This window comes from Camelus dromedarius, chromosome 17 (genome assembly GCF_036321535.1).
Source record: "Camelus dromedarius isolate mCamDro1 chromosome 17, mCamDro1.pat, whole genome shotgun sequence".
Classification (NCBI taxonomy): Eukaryota; Metazoa; Chordata; class Mammalia; order Artiodactyla; family Camelidae; genus Camelus; species Camelus dromedarius.
This window is the reverse complement of record NC_087452.1, coordinates 24,594,219-24,617,938: the sequence shown is the minus strand read 5'-3', so window position 1 is coordinate 24,617,938 and position 23,720 is coordinate 24,594,219. Positions and strand designations below refer to the sequence as shown.

The 23,720-nt window shown below is 38.7% G+C and overlaps 1 long non-coding RNA gene across 1 annotated transcript in view; it reads left to right on the top strand.

The window, feature by feature from the left end:
* The window catches only part of LOC116158261 (uncharacterized), a 38,303-nt gene extending 14,893 nt beyond the window's left edge, over positions 1–23,410 (top strand). Inside the window, exons 3-5 of the long non-coding RNA XR_004142502.2 lie at positions 6,285–6,344; positions 11,848–11,944; positions 23,297–23,410. This is a non-coding gene — a long non-coding RNA (uncharacterized LOC116158261). The remainder of the gene's footprint in view (positions 1–6,284; positions 6,345–11,847; positions 11,945–23,296) is intronic.
* Positions 23,411–23,720: the final 310 nt, after the last annotated feature.

The following is a 23,720-nucleotide window of genomic DNA, read 5'->3' as shown; positions in this document are numbered from 1 at the left end:
TTTCAAATTACAGTTTTCTCTGGATATATACCCAGGAATGGGACTGCTAGATCATATGGTAAGTCTATTTTTAGTTTTTTGGGGAATCTCCATACTGTCCTCCATAGTGGCTGCACCAACTTCCATTCCCACCAATAGTATAGTAGGGTTCATTTTTCTCCACACCCTCTCCAGCATTTATTTGTAGACTTTTTAATGATGGCTGTTCATATCACCTCACACTAGTCAGAATAGCCATCTGAGAATTTGTAATTGATTGTCAAAAACTTTTTTTTGTGATGGATGCTTTAAAATCTGTTGGTGTCGGTTGGTTGTCATTTCTCGTTCAACTTCTGATGTTCTTGGTTCTCTGTATTTTAGGTGATTTTTCATTTGTATTCTGCACATTTTGTCTCTTTTATTAGGAGACTGTGGGTTCTGTGTAAATCTTTTATCTTAGAAGTCAGTCACCTTGTTTAGGTTTAGCATGTGGGTCTTTATCTAGTTTTATAGGCTGTGGTTTCAATGGCAGTTTAATTTTCAGAGACTTTGTGTTGTTGTTTTGGTCCACTTAGTCCTGGTGCCTCCGGTGCTATCTGAGGGGGCAGATGTTTACCTTGGCCAAGCCACCAGACGTCTCTTGGTGAAGGATGGATGTGGCCGTGATCTCCCTGCTGGTGGCCCCTGCTGCCTTGGTGTCTTCAGGTGAAGAAGGAGTTTTGAGCCGGGGGGGGGGAGAAAACTTTCTGAATCAGATCACTTGATGTAGCTGAGTCTCTCCTGCAAGCCCTCCACCTGCTTGTCTTAGTTTTCTCTTCGCATAAATGGAGTGCTTAGGCCTGGCAAGGAAAAAGAGACCTCAGTTAAGTTTTGAATATTGAATTAATCCTGCACTCCTGGAATAAGCCCTACTTGGTCATGATATCTGATCCTTTTTATATTGTTGCATTCAATTTATTTTTTGCTAAGAATTTTTGCATCAATGTTTCTTTATTTTTTAATAATGTCTTCCTCATATTTGGGTGTTAAGGTTATGCTGGCCTCATAAAATGAGTGAGGAAGTATTCTCTCCTCTCCTTGCTGATAGAAGGTTATATAATAGTGGTTTTATATCTTCCTTGAGTGTTTGATACCATTCACCAGTGAAACTATCTAAACCTAGAGGGTGTTTTATTTGTGGGAAGGTCTTTGATAATGTATTTAATTTCTCTAAGAGATATAGGGTTATTGAAATTTTCTGTTTCATCCTGTATCAGTTTAGGTACATTGTATTTTTCAAGAAATTTGTCAGTTTCGTATAGTTCGTTGAATTTGTTGGCATAAAGTTGTTTATAAGATTATATTTTCCTTTTAATGCCTGTGTGCTCTGTAATAAAAATTTAAGTCCTGATGTTGCTGATTTGTGTTTTGTTTTTTCCATAATCATTCTACCTAGGGCATCATTGATTTTGTTGATCATTTCAAAGTACCAACTTCTTGATCAGTTAATTTTCCTTATTCTTTATCTGTTTTTATTTTATTGATTTGAATTTATCATTAGTCTTTTTCCTTCTCATTGAGTTTATTTTGTTCCTCTTATTCTAATTTCTTGTAGATATATAACCTTGGGTCATTGATATAAACATTTAAAGTTTTATCTTTTAAATGCTGTTTTGGCTTCATTCTACAAATACATGTTATATGTTCTTTATCATATAGTTCAAAATATATTCTAGTTTCCTCTGTGGTTTCTTTGACTCATGATTTATTTAGAAGTACATTGTTTAATTTCTAAATATTCAAGGTTTTCCTAGATATTATATTGTTATTAATTTTATATTAATTCCTCTGCAGTCAGAAAATGTATTTTGTTTTCTTAATTTCCTATAAATTTATTGACACTTGTTTTATAACCTAGCTTATGGTCTGTTTTTAAGAATGTATAATGAAACCTTGAAAAGAATGTGTATTCTGCACTTCCTGATATAGTTTCCTATAAATATCAATCAGATAAAGGTGGTTGATAGTGTTGTTCAAATTTTCCATGTCTGTACTAATTTTCTGGGTCTAGTTTTTCTATCAATTCCTGTGATGGAGTATTAAAATCAAGCACAATAATTGTGGAATTGTCTTTCTCCCTTTTAATTCTGTCCATTTTTCCTCATGTATATTGAAGCTCAGAAATAAGAAACAGCAGGATATAGTCAGGAATCCTACATTCAAAGCTGGGAAAGGAGTAATGGGCATGGAGTAATGTTGGAGCAATTAATTCTCATCTTTATTAAATAATAATTACTTGGATAGCAATAGCAACATTACCATGCTGTTCCCAGCTCATGCCGTAAGACTTTATTACAATAAAAATAGTGTTATCAGGAGAATATGCAGGCACTTCCAGACAAAATATCATTAGACTAAGTTTAAATGAGATTCTTTATAGAAAATTATCTTAAAATGTATAAACACAAGTAGGAGTTGTCATAATCATCATCATTATAAAATCATAGCATCCTTTTTTATCCAATTTCATGCTGAAAAAGATTATGTTCTATCAAGACTTTAGCATTCCTAAAATTTATTAGCACCGTTGTTAAAACTCAGAGTCATTACAGTGTTAGTCAAGGGGAGCTCTTTTCTATGGAAAAAAAGGGGAGTGGAAGATAAAAATATTCTGAAAATTACAAAAGGTACATTATATGGAATATAATACATGATAAACATTAAGTAAATTTATACATAAGCATATGGAAAGTTGACTAGGATATATTGTTAAATGGGGGGAAAAAAGCTGTAGAACAACATGTAATGTGCTCTTTAAACAATGCACAAGTCTGTAAGTGCATATTTCTGTAGGCCTACAACAAGTATTGAATTCTTAACTGTGGAGGGGTATTTAAGGATGGGGAATTGGCTAGGGTTGGGGGATGGCAGTGCGAGGGGGCACTTTTCCTTATAACTTTCTATAGTTTTATATTATTTGTATTCTTACTGAGGTAAGCTGGGACCTGGGACCCTTTACAGAAGTACTTGAACCTGGACAAACATCTCACTGAGCAACAGAATACAAAGAAACAACTATAAGAGACTAAAAATAACTACATGGATGTGCAGTTGGGTCAAATTATGAAAAATAAGATACAAAACGTTCAAGACTCAACTGCAACTTTTTTTAACATTTTTTATTGATTTAGAATCCTTTTACAATGTTGTGTCAAATTCCAGTGTAGAGCACAATTTTTCAGTTATACATGAACATATATATATATTCATTGTCACATTTTTTTCTCTGTGAGCTACAATAAGATCTTGTGTATATTTCCCTGTGCTATACAGTATAATCTTGTTTATCTATTCTACAATTTTGAAATCCCAGTCGATCCCTTCCCACCCTCCGGCAACTGCAACTTTCAAGGAAGCAAAAGCAGCGTACTACGCATGATCCCTGCACACAACACCGCCAAAGGGGTGGGCAGACTACCTAAGCCACCCCTCCAGCCAGATCCACATGTCCGCCCCTACCCTCACTATATTTGAGGGACCAACTCACCCCACCTTGGGGCGGAAAGACTTGCCTGAATTCCTCATCTGGCCTCATCAACTTTTATTGATTAAAGAGTCCAAGGATCCAGGCTGGTAACATTACAACCAACATGCATTGTTAAACAGTAATTTTTGTGTAAGTTTGAGAAAATAAGAATTGATAAAAAAAAAAAGTGGAGAATATACACAAATAAGTTAAATGTTCTAAGAATTAGGACAGAGTAGAACCTTGAATAAAGACGAAGAAGATTTCCTCAGTGATTTTACGTCTAAATTGCAAACTAGATAAGATTACTTGAGTTTTTCATTAGTGCATGAAAATAATCTGCTCTGAGATTAATGATAATTATACATTGTAACTTGTTTGTTTTATTGAATTTTTAATCAAACTTAAAAAAAAAAAAAAGCAAATACAAAGCTACCTCCTGAGCATTACAGCACAATAGCAGCCTTCTCCTGTGCTGTCCTTTATTAGATTAATTAAATTAAATTGGCTCTGAAGGGATCACAAATTCTGTAGAAGCCTAGAGGAAAAAGACGCATAGGGTTCCCTAGTCATAGCAGTATTGACTCAGGACTCAGTTAGTTGGGGTGGTCAGTGAGAAACACAGGATTTGCTTGCAGACTGTAGCATCTTTAAGCAAATTCATTTGTCCCAGTATGACATGCCAGGCTGCTCAAGTGTGGTCATTTAGAATGTAAAGTGATCATATAACAATAAGTGTTACTACCATCGTGTCGAAAAGCAGACATTTTTAGTTGCCAATCTAACAGCCATCTTTCTACCCTTTATTCTTGCCGGCAGAACCTTCCTCGTGTTCTAAGAGAAACTGAAAATCTAGTTACTTATTTCTGAGCCTCCTTGAAGTTAAGGTGTGGCCATACGACACAGGCCTGCCCAGTGGGCCTTGAAAGGGATATTTTCTGGGATAAAGAGAGAAATGGATAAGAGAAATAAGGAAATCTCTTTCTCCCCCATTTCCTGCTTTTGGACATTGTTGCTTTTTGCTATTGCAGCAGCCTTCTGTACCCTTGAAAGAACACATGTCACTGAAACACTGAGGATGGTAGAGCAGGAAGATGGAAAGAATCTGGACTCATCAATCAGTTGGGAACCCCACCTTGAAATCACCTACTTCTGTACTTCTACTTTGTTTTGGAACATAAAAGGGTCTGTGGTTAGATCAGGTGTTGAGTGGAAATTGTGGGCAAAGGTTAGGTGCCAGGTGTTTTCCATCTCTGAAATAGGTAAGAAAATGCCATATTGTTGTAGCAGAGGTCTTAGTGACACCCACTCAGAGCCACTTTTCCCAGTGAGAATCCTGAGGCACCAATGAGATTAGATCAAGCATGGTTTCACTAGAACTTCTCTTAAGACAGTGATTCTCAACTCTAAGTACAGTTAGGATCATCTTGGGGAGTTAAAAAAAACAAAAACAAAAAAGCAGTGCCCATGCTATGCCCCAGATCAATTACATCAGAATCTCTGGAGGTGGGACCAAAAAAATGGAGAGTCCAGAGATAGGTAAGGATGGAATTGAACAGAGAGCCACACAATAAACCTATCCATCCATAGTCAATTGGTTTTGGATGAGGGTGCTAAGACCGTTCAATGAAGAAAGAACAGTCTCTTTGAAAAATGGTTCTGGCACAACTGATTATCCATGTGCAGAAGAATTAAGTTGGACCCTTAACTCATACCATATACAAAAATGAACTCAAAATGGATCAAAGACCTAAATCTGTAAAACCCAGATGAAAACATGGGAGTCAATCTTCATACTTTGAATTTGACAGTTGTTTTTAGATGTGACGCCAAAAGCAAAGGCAACAAAAATACCAAAAAATAAATAAATTGGGCTTTACCAAGAAAGTGAGAAAATAAGCCAAGAAATGGGAGAAAATATCTGTCCATTATATATGTGATATGAGTTTATTTAATATCCGTAATATATAAAGAATACATACAAAGTCAACACCAAAAAGACAAACAACCCAATTAAAAAAATGGGCAGAGAGCTTGAACAGACATCTCCAAAGAAGATATACAAATGGCCAACAAGGACATAAATATGCTCAATGTCATTAGTCATTAGGGAAATGCAAATCAAAACCATAATTAAATCACACCCACTAGGTTAGCCACAACCAACAAAAAAAGGAAAATAAGCATTGATGAGAATATGGAGAAACTGGAACAATTGTATGTTGTCATGAGGAATGTAAAATGGTATAGCCACTATGGAAACCAGTTTGGTGCTTCCTCAAAAACTTGAACAAAAAAATGCTATGTGAGAATGATCATAGTATCACTGTTGACAATGGCCAAAAATGGAAACAACCCAAGAGTCCATCAACAGATGAATGGATAAACAAAATGTGATCTGTCCCTACAGTGGAATATTACCCCACCATAAAAAGCAGTGAAGTACTGAAACACGCTACAGCATGAATGAACCTCAAAAATAAACTGAATGAAAGAAGCAAGACACAAAAAGCCACATACTGTATGATTCCATTTACATGAAATATCCAGAATAAGCAACTTCATAGAGACAGCAGATCAGAGGTTTACAGGAGCTGGGAGTATGGTGGAATGGGGAGTGACTGTTTCATGGGTGCAGAGTTTCCTTTTGGGATGATGAAAATGTTTTAGAACTAGATAGAGGTGACATTGCACAACATTCTGAATGTAAATACCACTAAATTACACTCTTTAAAATAGTTAATGGTTAATTTTATGTTAATTTGTGTTAATTTTACCTCAAATTTTTTTTTTTTTTCAGACTTGGTTAATGTCCAACAGGATCATAAATTGTACCCTGTATGGTCATCTGTTCCACCAGGTAAAATTTCGTTTCATCTGGCTAAACCCTATCAGACAAAAATCTGTAAGTTAATCTCCTCCTCCTATGAGTTATGAAATGTCCCTGACAACGTAAAGTCAACCCAACACTGCACTAAAGAACACCCAGCAATATCTCCCCTATTCCTAAATTTCAGGTACTTTTTTCTGACTTCATATAGAGTCCACATTATCAGTTCAGACTTCACCCTTACCGTGAGTTACTTTCACCTTTGGGGAGGGCTATCTTTTTTTTTTTTCTCTGTCAGCTGGCCTCATTAGAAATGTTGTATATACTTAAAGTTTAAAGGGAAAGTATTAGGATCCATATTTCTATCCCCCCTGAGTATTTCTTAGTCCATTTGCAAGTCTGCCCACTTCCTCCCAGCAATCAACAATCTGTATGTAGGTCTATCTACACATCTGTAGAGTGTCCCCAGTGGATAAGGACTGAGTGGGATCTTTCTCTCTGCTTATAGAACTGGATTTTCAGTCCTTCAAGTAAAGCAAACAGAATCTCTTTCAAATCCTGTTGTCAAACGATTAAAGAGAGACAGAGACAGACAGAGAATCAGAAAACTTCCCTGTAGCACTTCAATTCTTCCTAAATGTTTTGAAGGGTGACAGAACCCTTTGGAAGCTCAAAGATAATGAAGAACTTTTTCTGCAGGAAAACACCCATGGATACATAAACACAAAGCTTTGCAGACAGTTTCTAGCTTTCAGATGGTTTTATACTTCCAGAAAGGTATCCAGGTAAAGAATTCCTACTCTGGGTGCCCCAAACCATCAGAAGGGGCCAAAGTAAACCATTTAAAAATATTCTGTGTGAGCTGTCTAACCCATCTGTGGACAAAACCTTCAATCTTCTGCTTTCATCTTTTTGCAAAGATCCACTCTTTACTTGTAGGTTCCTGAAATCAGGAAATAAAATTGTGAATGGGGGGTAAAAAAAGCATCAAAGAGGAAAACTTCTTCATAGGCTTGCTTTTTGGAGCTGTTTCATTATTTTAACTAATAGCCAACTACTGTTAAAAGACATTTATTTTTAAAAACTTATTTATTTTGCTCCACTACATTTATTTGTTCAGTGTCACTCTTATGTACATAGATTACTGGTTAATGAAGTCTGGAACAGCCTTGTTCAGCTTGCATTTCAGTTTTAGGCTGAAAACACAATGAGCTTTCTTGACCAACTTCTAACTGAAATTAATCTTCCTTTTTTCTCAGGTTGAGTACTTTTTATAGGCCTTTCTGCCCCTCCCACTTACAAATTCATTATTCTCATCTGCTAATTTACTTTTTAATTACTTACTTGTGCCATACTATACAATTGAATTCAATGGTTCTTGACTTTGTAAACCTTGGGCTATTTAAAAAAAAAAAAGTCAGAATGGTATATTTTCTTCTTGAGTCTGAAGTTAAAAATAAGATTTACTTTGCATGCACCATTAAAGGTGATAAATCTCCCAGCTTCGGTTAAGAACATAACAGCATCAAATGTCAAAGAAATTCTTTCTTTATGCCACTTATTTCATTATGAAATTTAAAGTAGAAGTTAAGGTCTTTTTAAAAATGTCATAAAGTTGATGAACAATGCTTCTGGAAAGATGAGGAAAGCTATAAAACCAGGGCTGGTAATCAGTTGCCATGCACCATACCCAGTGTGGGGCTTTACATCAAACATTCCTCCTGTTTGGGCCAATGTCCATTCTAATTGATCAGGCATCCCTGTATGTATGAGGCTTACCCAGTTTGAGCACTGAAAGTCCAATGTCCTGGAAACCCTTTTAGTTCTGGGGAAACTGGGACAGCTGGTCACCCTAATGAACCCTTTCAACAAAGCCCAGCATTATTAAATTTAAAAGCAACTCAAGTTCACATTTTGTAAACAATTGACCCTCTTCAGGTTGGTAATACACTTGAGTTTTTTTTAATATATATACTCAAAACACATTTAAGGCAAGAATAGAAATTACATGAGTATCATGTCAGAGAAGCCTGGTAGCAGAAAGACTAATTTGCATTGGCATTTATAATGGAGAAAATTTACATATTACTTGTGAAATTAAAAATAAAGATTTTTCAAAAAGATAGATTTGGAAATATGCCTTAAAGTTGTTAATCTGAGAAGAGTATAGCATATCTTCTGCAGCTGATATTTGTTGTTTTTACATTTGAATTGAACTGATTGGAACAGGTATAAATGTACATTGTACAAAAGTTCAAAGGAACTAATGTGTGTGTACAATGAAGCATCTTCCTCCCACCCTTGTTTCCCAGCCATTCAACTGCCTAAACAATTGTATTAATTTCCAATAATCGTCCAGAGATATTCTTTGCAAATATAAACAAAGACATAGAATTTTTAGAGATTAAAATCATAACCACTGAAGATGAGATCAGAGGGGTGCAGAAAGCCTGAGTTTGGAGTTGAAGAGTAGGAGTTTGCCAAGCCCAAAAAGGCAAGGAAGCACAAAGGAACAGCATGGGTGAAGGCAGAGTATGGAGGAGCTTGGAGCATTCAGGGAACTGCAAGCAGTTCAAGCCAGAGCTAAGGGTACAAAAACGGTGGGGACAGTGAGACATCAATCTGGAGAGGCAGGCAAGGCAAGCACAATTTTTTCAATATGAAAGCATAATTCTTGTTTTAAATGAATATAAGCCAAAGAAAAGCAAATTAAGTCTCCCTGGGAGTGGGGGTGAGGGGAACAATCAAAAATCTTGATAGGCAGTTCTCCAAGCCCAATTTCAACCAACCACTGGATAATATTTTAGATGACAGAGTTTGGAGAGGGGAAGATATCTACATTCAAGACCAAACTACGTTTCTTCCAAGACTGATGTCCATCTCTATCAAGGGAACCATAAGCAAAGCTTTGGCAAATGTAGACATTAGAGGAAATTATTTCAGCAAGGGCCCCTACTTCTACGTAGACTGCCTTGACAAGTCCTGTGTCTTTAGATTGTTGGAAATTGCTGCTTTAAACAGCTCTCATCAGCCTTGCCTCCTACCATCTTAGCTCAACAGATGTCATAGCTGTGATCTTTTAGAAGGCGTTCTTTGTGACTGAAACTCTCTATTGGAGAAGTTTAGGGAACACTGTCCTCACTTGTGCATTCCCTCTGCATGTCAATAGACTTCTGGCGACTGTAAACATGTTCCCAGTTGCTGAGCCAATAAATAGAGACTTCTGTTCTAGAGAGAATGACTTGCACCATTGCATAGTAATTTCTAAGAAATAAAAGAGAGGGTTGCCACAATGCAAGATAAGCGTTCCCTAATCTGGTTCTTGAGAATTAAAAAAAAAAAAGGCACCAATCTTGACTTATCAGATCAGAATGAGGGATAAGCAATAACAGAATCTATCTTTTCAATAAAAAGTGCCCCAGGGGTTATAATGATCAATCAGATTTGTGAGACTCCATGTACGAATCCAAAATGGAATAGTCCTCAAACACTCTTTTGTAATCACAGACCCATTCTAAATGAGCCTGATTGCACTAGAGGTGATGAAAGGTTTCTACTCACTTAGGTTGGGAAATTCTAGCTTCTTGGCAATTTGTAAGCCTCCACAGAGGAGGAAATGGCCAATGGAGAAGAAAGTCTTTATAGAAACCCATTGGTGATGGGTCATTAACTGTATTGGTGTCCCTTAATACAGTAGATGTGTTCCAGGAAAACAGAGTGAATAGATCAAATTTTTATAAATGGAATTTTTTTTCAAGTGTACTAGAAGACCTAAAGATTTAAAGGGATTTTGTGGTGAATTTTTCAAATCAGTATTTTATATTAAATGTAATGCATAGTCACGGTTTTAAAAAAATCCACTCATAGTAGAGAGGACAATAACATGAAGAGTAAAATCACTCCTTTCCCTTCCTAATAATCAACTTTAACCCTTTATTGTTTCCTAGCCATTTTTGCTACATATTTCAGCATGATTTTTTTTAAAATGTCTGCCTTTTGTTTTTCTCTGATCGATATGTAACGGATGGACCCCACTCCATGTTAGGACAGAGAGAGCCCCCCTTGTTCCTGCAATTGCTGAATAGATGTACCATATGTCTACAATCTGCCTCCGCTCCATCTTATCAAACTGCTTCATCTAAGTCAGTTTCACTGGTGAAAAATGGTATCTCATTCTTACCATAACTAGTATTTATTTTATTATACGGGAGGCTGAGTACATCTTCCTGTTTTTACTGACGACTTAGATTTTTTTCCCAGTCTATTGAGAATTCTTTGGCAAAGCAAAGAATCACTTTTCAAAGTGATCCTTCAGCTGCCATGATGTGTCCCTTTCTAAGTTTCAGTCGTCACCAATCAGCCTGAACAAGTCATTTCCAAGGGATAACCACACACAGATCACCCTTATTTTGAAAAAGCCATTGTTTGATCCTGTTCGCATCCCATTTCCCTCCTTTGCTTTGCTGCCAGGAGGTTGATTCTTATTTCCTCTCCATCCGTATCTTCCTCAGTCCCCAAGGTCTGGCGTCTGTCCCCATCACTCTAATGAACGTGCTCTCTGGAAGGTCACCAAAGCCCTCCTGATTGCTAAACCCACCAGCTCTGCTCTGTAATCATTCTCCTCAATTCGTGGGGACACGTACTTGCGCCTCTGCTCTTTAACTTCTCTGGGCTTCATATTCCTCCGGAGATAGGAATAAGAACACCCTTTCTGTCTTGGGTGTGTTGGGAAGTTTAAATGAAAACATATGAATGTGTTTTTCAGCTATAAAATGCTATGTAAATACAAATTGCTATTATTGTTTGCCTGGGCCCCTGCAGTTCCCAGCACAGGCTTAAAGCATAAGAGGAGACACTTTATTCTTATCGAACTACTGATGCACCACCTCCCTTAGATCTCTCTCTCTCTCTCTGACAGAATGACTTTTTTGTAATCCTCATTTTTTATTGAAGTGTAGTCAGTGTTAGCTTCAGGTGTACAGCAAATTGATTCAATTATATGTATACATACATATGTATATATTTTTTCAGTTTCTTTTCTATTGTGGTTCATTACAAGAAATTGAATATAGGTCCCTATGCTATAAAATAAGTCCTTGTTGTTTATCTATTTTATATATAGTAATGTGCATCTCTGACAGATTGACTTTTATTGAGCACCTACTATATGCCAGACAGCTTGCAGGGTGCTGGGGAAAGCACTAACCACTTTTGGGAAACCTCCATTAAGTGTCGACTAAGCAATGCTTAATCCTTATATTAATTCTCAGAGGCAAGTATTATTTTCCCCTCTATTTTAAAGATAGAAATCTGAGATTCAGAGAGGTTAAGTCGTTTACCCAAAACTACACAGCTAGTAAGGAAGTCAGGATTTGAATGCAGATCTCTAGGCCTGCTCCATATGACCTCATTACGCTGCTTCCTATCTTCGGCAGCTGCCATGAGGGTTAAGTGAGATCATGCAGGTGCTTAATGAGAGGACATAGATGGGAATGATATAAGTAGGTGCTTACTCAACTCTTTCTAACTTCAGGACCAAGAATGTCAACGTGGTTAACTCAGGAAGAGCAGATTCCAGACGGGATTGACAGACCTGGTGTACAGGCCTCGGAGGCACTTTAATGTTCTAGGTGAGCATAACCAGTTTGTGCCACAGCCAATTACCTATTTCTTCCTCTGCCACAGGGGTTCGTAACAACTCTGTCTCATTCACTCATGTATTGGCCTCTTGCTGGAGGGAACAACACGGGATCAGATGTCACACTGTCCCAAGTCCCAAGAAAGAATTTTGAGTCAGGTCCCTTCAGGCAGAGAGAGCAGTCTGCTTTCTTGGGAAAGCAACTTAAGCACTTTGGTATGTGAATAGTATTCTCTTGAAGCAGGCACTCAGAAATCAGGGACTCTGGGTTATTTTGCAGATTTATCCGATAGGTCAAAGGGAGACAAAATTCACTGGTCAGTCATCATTCCAAAAAATGAAAAAATTACCTACACATTGCTATATGGTTCTACCAAAGGACACACAGGTCCTGTGGTACAATAATCCAAGTCCTACTGTTACCGAGTCCAAGCTCATACTGCTCGCTGCACGACAGGCCAATAAATCGAGAGATGAGTTGTTGGGGCAAGGAATAGCAACTTTATTCCAAAAGCCAACAGACCAAGAAGAAGGCGGACTAAAAGAATCACCTTGCCTGATTTAGAATCCAGGCTTCTTTTATACTAAAAGGGAAGGGAGTAAAATCAGACACTTCCTGATTCTGGTCAGGTTCTGGAGGGCATGTGTTAATTTTTTCCGATTGTAAGACACAACCTCATTTCTGAAGACATTAAAAATGTGAAGAACTATGTGCATCTAAGAATTGATAAAATTGATCATTGTAAGAGCAGCTAAAATGTTAGTGTTTTCCACTGGCCAGGCCGTCTTCTAGGTGCTTTGTATACCTTATATTATTCAGTCCTCAGAAACTTGTGAGGGAAGCCCTACTCTCCCCATTTCACAGGTAAGGATGCCTTGTGAGGCTGGGAAAAACCCACATCACACACACAAGATCGCAGAAGTGCCACTGGAACCCAGACCTGTCCACGCCCAAGCACTCTTTCTGTCACCTCCCTCTGTCAGTTTGGAAAAGGTCAGCATGTCCTTCACAACGCCCAGCAGGCAACGTGGAGACCAAGTTGGAGAGTGAGTGGTGGTGGGAACAGTGCCCAGAGCTGCCACCTGCCAAATGAGCCTGGGACATGCAGCAGACAACACGTGTAGCTCCCTGAATCATCTCACCAAGGTCATCTAACGTCGAAGAACACGAGAAAAGTTCAAGACAAGTTCTCAGATGTAGTTTACCAACAGGCCATTATTAACTTCAAGCAGTGAGCTGCCATAGAGGGCGTGCCAGCAAGCACAGTGGGTGGAAGGGACTCACTCAGCCCATCTTAAGTTCACTTAATGCAGCTAAATTCTGGAATGCTAGAAGCATCCACAGACAAGGCTGACTGGCCAAATCAGAGATGGAAAGAAGCACGCTCCTCTTGAACACAGTCTCCGAGAAACCTCCAACGACGGCTCACAAAACGCTTGCATATTTTTTTCAATTATCAAACGCCTTCTCTTAGCTCCACCTCTTCACACCCTCGCATGGAGCCACCTTAACCTCATTGTTACAGCTGAGGAAATGGACAAGAAGGAGGTCATCCATGTAGGGGTCACAGGAAAATATAAGTCAGCCCTCTGGCTGCCCAATCCCATGCAAACCAGTTTGTCTCAGGAGGGAAAAAACAGCTGGATATTTTTACAAGGGAAATCAGTTTTGTGATTAATAAGGGGCAGCCATGTCCTCAGGCAACACTCCCAACCGACCTAGTCTTAGGAATCCCCAGGGAATCTCTATATTTTTGGCACCTGCACCCTCTCCTCCCATGTGTACTAAATCAAATTATCTAAGAATAGATCTAAAATCTGTATTAAAAATAAAAGTGTGCTCGGTGATTCTTCTAAGCTGGATAGTTTGGAAAACCTTGCCCTGAGGGCAGTTCTTGTTTCAATAGTTGGATAGCCACTGGAATAGGGGTTCCAGAGGGTGGGCAAACTGCTGGAATGCATGTTACCCATTGAGACAAATAGATAATGGGAAGGTTGTTGGTTCTTATCCATTATTTTCCCTTTAAAAAAAAAAAGTCTTCCAGCCAATTTCCTGGACATGGATGAGTATGAGTTGCACCATTAGTGGCCACAGCATAAAGACTGTGGATCAGGGACTGTTTTACTGGCTATTGTTAATTTTCATGAAAACAGAAGTTGGTATGTTCTGTTATTATTCCCACTTTACAGATGAGGATTCCAAAACCCAAACAGGTTATTAACTTGGTAAAGAGTCAAGTATGAATGAGGCAAATGGGAGCTGAAGATATAGGAAGAAGTCTAAGCTTGAAATTATCATTTAATGGAATACTACTCAGCCATAAAAATGATATAATGCCATTTGCAGCAATATGGATGCACCTGGAGATTGTCATATGCTATCACTTATATGTAGAATCTAAAAAAAAGACAAATGAACTTATTTACAAAACAGAAACAGACTCACAGACATAGAAAACAAACTTATGGTTACCAAGGGTGGAAGGAGGTCGGAAGGGGTAAATTGGGAGTTTGAGATTTGTAGATACTAACTACTATATATAAAATAGATAAACAACAAGTTCATACTGTATAGCACAGATATTCAATATCTTATAGTAAACTATAGTGAAAACGAATATGAAAATGAATATATGTACATATACGTATGACTGAACTATTGTACGCCAGAAATTGACACAACTAACTATACTTCAATTAAAAAAAGAGTAAAAAAAGATATTATCATTTAAGTAAATTCAATCTCAACTTGGAAACATTATCTCAGGTCTTTTAAAAACCATTGGGCTTTGAGTTAAGAGGAGTAAACCCTACTCTAAAGGAAATTAGCTTCCAACTTTTTCTGCCATTTAAACTCAGTTGAAAAGAGTTATCAAAGCCCAGATGTAACCAAATATTCTAAATATGCTACAGGTGTTAACTGATGAGTTGTTTTTTTTAATTGGCCCACTGTCATCATCCTTATTAATAAGGACAGAGAAAACACTCACTGTACTTCAGCTATGCTGATTTGTGGTTCTAATTGCAAACTTACAAGAAAGGACTTTAACTTCTACACAAATCCAAACAAGACTACTACGTCCTGTGAGCGTTGTTAAAATAACTCCTTAGTTGTGTTGATCGAAATTCAGTGTGCAGAAGAACCTCTTGTACAGCTTGTTTAAAATTCACATTCCTGGACCCCAGTCCCTGAGACTTTAACTCAATAGGTGAGGTCTCAGGTGAGGCCCAGAAATGTAACCATAAACTGCCCAGTTGAATGGGGACCCATTTATGAGATTTTGTATTCATAAAACTTATTTGTAATTGGGTCCCTCTCATACTGTTCTCTTTTGTTCTAAGGAAGCGTATTTTTGTATTTGATTTAGAACTGTCAGAGATGGCTGAAAGAACTCCGAGTTTCCAGAAAAACAGGTGAATTATCGCTAGTGATTTACGAAGTGAAATAACTCACTCATTTAGGCAAATCGGCTCCCCCTTGTGGAATGTGTTCTATGGCAGGTCCAGGATTCATAAATGAACCATAGGTATTGGTGTTGAGCTGATCCACACAACTCAATCAAGAATATTCTCGTGGATGTCGGAGCTGGAATTCTAGGCAAGTAATTTGGTTTCCAGCATCCTGCTTCTCTAGATTTCTTGCATCTGATCAGATGCCTAGAGTTCCTGTTTCACTGATGGCATGAATAGAAATTAATTGAATTAGCCAGTCTCCAATTTTCACTTGCACAAACCCATTTAGAATTTAATTCTGCAATGTCTGCTTTCCTCAAAGCCCTCTCTTTTTAGAGGTAAAATCCCTAGATAAACAAACCACCAACAAATAGGTTTTCCCCTTGGCTATTTCCAAAGATAGATAAGCTAAATGAATTTTGTATAATAGGTTCCATCATCATTTCTAAAACCAGTATTTTTTCCCTGAGATCTCTTAATTCTATGATAATCTCTTGTAATGTATGTTTGCAGTATTATTTAAGATTATTCAGTTCTGCAGTAGAAAGTAAGAGAAGCAAATATGGAGAGGAGATGACACTAAACATAAATGCAAGTAGCATATGAGCTACGTTAGACATAAATAAATGAAGTAGAGGAATGCCCGTGCTAAATGCAGAGAGGAAGGGAGGGAAGAAATATAAGGTACCAAATATTCCTGCTCTACACGTTAAGGGCAGGATTTTTTTTAAAGTGTGTCCTGTAGGAAATTACATTAATGCAATGGTTGTCTCCAGGCAATATTCAATCTGTGAAGTCTTAGATTGGCTCCTATGAATGATACTCATCCTGGTTCCAGGGTTTCAGCCCAAGAGTAGCTGTTTATCTGACTTACTGGCAAAATACAGATGTTGACCAGGGGCACTTGCAGGTGTCTCAGAGCAACCAAGTGGGTTGTCCCAGATACCTATCATTTTGGGTATTTTGCTCAAACCTCAGCTCTGGTCCTCATAAACACACCATCGCTGGGAAGACTGATATGGCAGAGAGAGAGTGAGAAGGGGAGGGAGAAGAAGAGAGAGAGAATATGCAAACATCTCCAGAATTCAGACCGTGTGGCCCTTTCACCTCATAGGTACCCTCTATTAAGTATGTTCACCTATCTCATCTCGTTCCCCTTGCTTTGCAATGTGTGTTTTAAATTGTTTCGACAAACCATATGATTTGACCATCTTAGTTTGTGAGACTTTCAGTTAAGTAACCTCTGAATTAGATTGCCTGGCAAATTATTTGGAGGCTACCATTGCATCCAGGTAATTTTCCACACAACATCTCTTATTTTTATATTGTCTGTAACTTGTTTCCAAATATGTCAGAGACATAAGGATATAGTGTTATCTATGTGCACAGCCTGAGGTGTGGTGAATTAATAGTGTCCTAATCAAGAAGCCACACTCAGTTAGCATCTGAAGAACCTTAATCAGGAATGAACACACCAGAGAGGAGGTGCCAAGGTGGAGTAGTGGAGGGACTCACAGCTCGCCCTCTCCCACAAATATATCAAGAATTAATCTACAAACCCACTGAATCACACAGAACACCTACTGAACTCTAGCAGGGTATCTCTCACTTCGAAATACAGGAGGATTCTCACAAAATTCTGTAAGAGAAAAAAAGAAAGAAAAAAGGAAAAAGAAAAAAATCGGTGCAGGACTGGTCCTGCAAGGAGGGAGCAGCATAGGAAGAAAGGCACCCTCACGCTGGGATGCCCCCTCTCCAGCCAGCAGGTCAACGGGGACAGAAGCAGAGCTTCTGAGGCTCAGAGGAGAAAGTGGCAGCCACTTGGCAGACAGAATTAAGACAAATTGGCACAGAGGGCCCCTGCGATCCCCAGCCCTAGACACGAGCCAGCAGATACAAGCCGGGATTGGCTGCTGGAGAGCGGTGAGGAGCCTGGGCTGAGGGCTGGGGCCCACTGCACAGAGGCAGCCTCAGGAAACTGGAGGGCGGTGTGAGCTCCAACTGGGGGTGTGTGCAGGATAGAACAGCCTGGGACCCCTCGTAAAAAAGCACCACTGCTGGTGTGCATGGTGGGGAGGGATGCAATGCAGCTGCACCATAGCCACTTCCTCCGCTTGGCTCCATTGTTGGTGTGGTGTGGGAGAAGAGAGGTGGGGCTCAGTCATAGCCATCCCTGCTGCATGGAGGCAGGGCTGAAAGCTGAATCCATACCCAGAGGCCCTGCAACTTCATAGGCGGGACTGAGATTTGCTTACAGCCCCAGGCAGGGAGGGTGGATTTGCTCTCTCTGGATCCCTGGTGGACCAGGCCTCTGGGACAAACAAGCAGCGAGCGGAGTTGTGGTGCACAGCGGGGGTGACTACAGGTATCTACAATAGGCCAGCATATGGAACTGTACGTGGAGGCAGGGCTGGGGTCTACACTGACCCTGTGGTGCACCACGGATTCAGATGTGTGACCCCACGCTCGCTACGGTGGGTCCTAGCGCCTGACATTGGCAGATTTGCATGGGTGGTTTCTGGGGCCCAGAACCTGGAGGACACTAAGTGAGTGGCCTACGTTCCCACAGCTAAGGCAGGTACAAAGACAGCATCAACAAAGAGTACTTTGTAAGCCCACAAGACAAGTGACAGACAACACCCCAGTGGGCACTTCCCAGTGGACAACTCCTGTGGAGGTACACTCAGTGACCCTTTTTCCCAGCTAAAGTGCTCCAACCCTGCCTACCACACACCGTAGCTCAGAAATGGGTTGAGAAGCCTCTATTCCAGCAACAGGGGAGCAGACTTGGCCCCTGCAAAGGCTGTGACAACCACAGAACAAAAAAGGAGGCCCTGCTCAACAACAACAATCAGGGCAGGCTCTGATCACCATAACACCAACCACACCCCCAATCAGACAGATTACAGCCAACACACACAGAGGAAAGACATGGCAACCATCCATACTAAGAACAGCCCTCACAACAAAACTATTAGATGCACACAGTCTACATAGAAACGCTCCCACTTTAAACAAACAAACAAACAAACAAAACAGCCCTTCAAGACCACAGTAGATAAATGATACTCCTAAATCCATAGAGCCAGAGAAAAATAAGTAAAATGAAGAAGCAGAGGAAGCACTCCCAATTAAAAAAACAAGAGAAGTCCCCTGAAAGAGCAAACAAGGAGATAGATCTCAACAGTCTACTAGATCATGACTTCAAAAAGGAGGTGATAAAACTACTGAAGGCAATAAGAGAGACTATGAACAGAGACAGAGAGTACTATAAAAGGAAATAGAAACTACAAAGAGGGGTCAATTAAAAACAGAAAACTCAATGGCTGAGTTAAGAGCCAAGCTAAGGGCAGTCAAAAGCAGACCAGATAATGCAGAGGAACACAGAAGTGACTTTGAAGACAGGATAACAGAAGTCACCCAATCAGAATAGCAGACAGAAAAGCAAGTAAAAGCCAATGAAAGTAATATAAGGGACCTGTGGGATAATATAAAGTGTGCCAACCTATGCATAATAGGGGTCGAAGAAGGAGAAGACAGCGAAAAGGGAATTGAAAAGGTATTTAAGAAATCATGACTGAAAGCTTTCCAAACATAAAGAAGGAAACAGATACCCAAGTACAGGAAGCACAGGGTTTGAGTCCTCAACAAGAAGAACCCAAACAGACCTACACCAAGACATATTATAATTAAGATGGCCAAAGTTAAAGATAAAGAAATGATTCTAAAGGCAGCAAGAGAAAAACAGAGTTAGTTACAAGGGAACCCCCATAAGGCTTTCAGCTGATTTCTCTACACAAACACCGCAGGCCAGAAGGGAGTGGCAAGATATATTCAAAGTCCTGAATGAGAAAAAGCTGCAACCTAGGATACCTATCTGGCAAGACTATCCTTTAGAGTAGAAGGAGAGAGAAAGAATTTCACAGACAAGCAAAAACAAAGAATTCCGCAATACTAAACCTATCCTAAAAGAAACATTGAAAGGCCCATTCTAACTAGAAAAGAAGCAGGAAGCTATAGAAATGAGAAAACCATAATTGGAAATGCAGTAACTACAATGAGTTGCAAGAGAATAAACATGAAGATGTAAAAATAATAATAACAACAACAACAACAACAACAACAATAATAATAATAAAGACACCAAAATCATAAAAGGTGGGAGATGGGAGCAAGAAAATACAGATTTTTTGGTTTCTCTCTTCCTCTTTGTTTTTTTTTTTTCCTTCATTCTTTTTAGGATGTGTTTGAGCATACATGACTACCAGTCTAAAGCAAACAGATACAGTAAGTTTAACATACTTGAAAAAAAAAAAAGGTAACCACAAATCAAAAGCATACAATAGAGTCACAGAAACCAAAAAGAAACCAAGCTGATACAAAAGAAAATTATCAAGTCAGAAAAATACCTTATGATATCACTTACATCTGGAATCTTAAAAAAAAAAAAAAAGGCAAATGAACTTATTTACAAAACAGAAACAGATTCACAGACATAGAAAACAAACTTATGGTTACCTGGGGTCGGGGGAAGAGGATGGGAAGGGATAAATTGGGAGGTTGAGATTTGCAGATACTAACTAACACATATAAAATAGATAAACAAGTTCATACTGTACGGTACAGGGAGCTAAATTCAATATCCTGTAGTAACTTATGCTGAAAAAGAATATGAAAACGAATAAATGTATGTTCATGTATGACTGAAGCATTATGCTGTACACCAGAAATTGACACAACATTGTAAACTGACTATACTTCAATAAAAATATATATTTTTAAAAAAAGGAATCAAGCCCCTTCCCCAAGAGCTTCAAATATCACTATCTGAATCCACACTAGAATTTTAATTAATCAGCAGACAAGATATCAAAAATGAGCTTTCGTGTGTGAAATGATGTAAAGTTGGCAGGAAGTTTTGCACAGGCGTCTTCATTCTGGCATGGCCGAGGTATAATCGTCTGGTGAGCCCAGAAGCCTATGGCCCCCTGAGTGACAGCTGAAGTTTATAACCCAGTTCAGTTCTGTGTCACCTCAACTGACTTACTGGAGAATTCTTTCACCCACTTTAACTAGAAGATTAGTAGATCCTGCCATTTCAGCATGGTCACATTAGTTTCGGAATAAACCTTTCGTGTGAAATGCTATCAATGGGCCTAAAATGACAAAGAACAGGGACTTTACTGAGTTTGCAAAACTAGATGCATGATTGTTTTGTGTCTCCTGGTCTGCATGGCAGAATTAGATCTGAGACTTGCCTTTGTTTTTTTTTTTTTTGTTGTTCAGTCATATTGTCAAGAAGAGGAACTACAGTCCTCACCCACCCTAAGTATTGGAGGTTATCAATATCCATCAAAAAGGACACATGAATTATGAACAAGCAAATCAACTTAGGTTAATCTGAGGCATGTGTTAGTTATTTAGTGCCATGTAACAAATTACTCCAAAACTTAGTGGCTTAAGAAAATAAGCATTTATTATGTTACAGTTGCCAAGGGTCAGGAATTTAGGAGTGGCTTGCTTAGCAGGGTGGTCCTAGCTCAGGGTCTCTTTTGAGGTTGCTGTTAAGATGTCAGTCAGAACTGCAGTCACCCAAAGGCTTGGCTCAGGGCTTGTTTCTAAGGTGGCTCTTTCAGGTGCCTGGCAGGATGGTGTTAGCTAGTGACAGGAGGTCTCAGTGCATTGCCATATGACTCTCTCTACAGGAGTGCTTGAGTGGCCTCAGGATACTGAGGATGGCTTTCCCAGGGTGAGTGATCCAAAAGATAGCACGGTGAAAGTGACAGTATCCTTTACGACGCAGACTCAAGAATCACACATACTGTCACTGCCACATTCTATTCATTACTAGTAAGTGGTTAAGTCTGTCCCACACTCAAGGGGAGGGGAATCTCCACCTTTTATAAAGAGAAGTGCCAGATAAGTTGTAGACATATTTTAAATCCTCCACAAGGCACTGACTTGATCCTCATCTTCACATCCATTGGTGTTTATTCTTTCTTCTCCATGTTCTTACAGTAAATATGTATCAAGCATCTACTGTGTGCCAGGTTTTATTATCGATATTAGGAATACATCTCTGAACACAGCAGATGAGGTAGGGAGTGGAGGAGTATGGAGGAGATCACAAACCCAAGTTCAACTGAAGGGAGGTACCAAGTCTGAGAATATGAGATAGTGGGGACTGGTGAAATGGACAATACTTAACCTGTCACTAGAAGGCATTCTCCACCAAGTCACGTGAGGGAACATGGGCCCAGTATATCCAGATCTTCTGATTTTTCAAGAGAATGTGAAAAATATGCACACACGTGAAATTTCCAGAATTTTAATGATAGTCAATAGTTCAAATAAAACACTCTGATGAAAAAAAAAAAAGTCAATGGTCTTAATTCAGCCAAAGTTTACAATCTTACAATGTCTAAACTTTTACTAAAAAACAAAACCCTGATGATTTCAGAATGACATGAGCAAAAGTGAGAATGTGATAAGGAGGTCTAAATGACAGAGTAACCCTTTAGCTAAAGGCTGAAAAGATGAGACCTTCATATATAAATAGCAAATGGACAGCAGTATTCACAGAAAACTCTGCCATCATCTTAGTGTTACTGATGAGCTTGCATACTAATAGATACCTATATTTTTAAATGATGTTAGTAATTTCTTTAAGGCTTACTACAAAAATCTCTAAGAAATAGAGTAGTAGAGTAGGAAAAAATGGTATAATGGAGGAAATGGAAATTGTCTCCATTTAAATAAAATGAATTTACAATCAAGTGTGCAATATTCTAGATGCCTCTTTGTCCTTTTCTCTTACTGAAAATAAAGCAATTATGGTATTCAAAATAGATGGAAAGAGAATTAAAGATATACTGATATGGATATGCCCTAGACCCAGCTTGTCGCTTTCAGTGATTTGAAAATAAGAGCTATTAATACTCTTAATTGATCAATGCCCTTGTCATTTATTTCATCCTCAATTATTTCCTCTGTTCTAAGATGCAATTTACAATTAAGAAATAGAAATAATGAGGTAGCATGTCTTGCTTTAACAATGTTAACTTTGAACTCTGTAAGATTTAATCTACTAAGCTTTCAAATTTAAATAAGAAATCATCATGATTGATGTTCTGTAAATGAAGCAGAGTGGGTGTGGATATTTGGTTTAAGAAGGTGAATAACTTCTGCAGATATAATCATAGGGTTAATACCAGGAGGGTATTGGTTAGAACTTGAGTTTTTAGCTTCAGATTCTTGGCTCAGATTTTACCCTTTGACTTTAGAGAAGTTGTTACATCTCTCTAAGGTTTTTATATTTTAATTTGTAAAGTGGAGATAATAAGACATACAACTCAGCGCATTGGAGAGATAATAAGGTCATACAAGTGGACTCCTGTGCATACTGTCAGTGTTCAGGAAATAGCTTTGGAAATCACTGGGTCACTTGCCTTCCATATGGCTGCCTCCTGGGAAGGACGTCAACCCTCCTCATATAGATCTTCCTTACCCTCAAAATCCACAGGGTTCCATGTAAGCCTCAATTTGAGCCAACAGCTGCCTTCTTCAAAGGTAGTTTAACATCACCAGGTGGGTATTTGTTAAGTCTCTGAAAAATTGCCTTAATGGTCTTTGTACAGGTTCAAATCCTGGAATTCTATCTGTGACCTCCTCTCTCAGAAAGGGTAAATCACTTAAACTCTCAGCTTGTTTGCCTGGAGAAAAGAATAAAAAGTCACTTTCCCAACTGTGATATTAATTGCTGGAAGTAAAGTGTTTTGGAAATGCAGAATATGGTTAATTTTTAAAGGGTAAAATATAAAAATGTTAAGTGCGATGGAATTTTGTCACACCGTGGAGGGAATCTAACGTTTTAACCCTTTTTTTTTTGCAGGAAAACATTAGATGGTCGTTATAATGCTTTACTTCCGGAGGCCTGGGTTCATTTTGAGCCAAGCTGAGAAGAGCCTTGGAAGATGAGGCAAGTTTTTGAAAACTGGAGGAAGGAAAAAAAGCACTAGGAATTTTATAGGACTGCTTTCTCCATGAGATCCCTTTAGTAAAAGTGAATTTGTTTCCAGTTTCCAAAGATTCCTAGTACTGAATGTCTCTAGCTTTTACTACGGGCATCATAGCCCTCAAACTTCCTCTTTGTCACAAAGAGGCTCTCTGTTGAGTACTAAATTGCTCATTTCACTTGTGGAAGTGAGGGTCCCTGAGTCACCAAGTCAACGTAATGGATTTTATGAGGTAGTTCAGATGAGTGAGGTGTTCTAGAATCAGGACTTGCTTAAAAAACTATTTAGGTTTTCAAAATG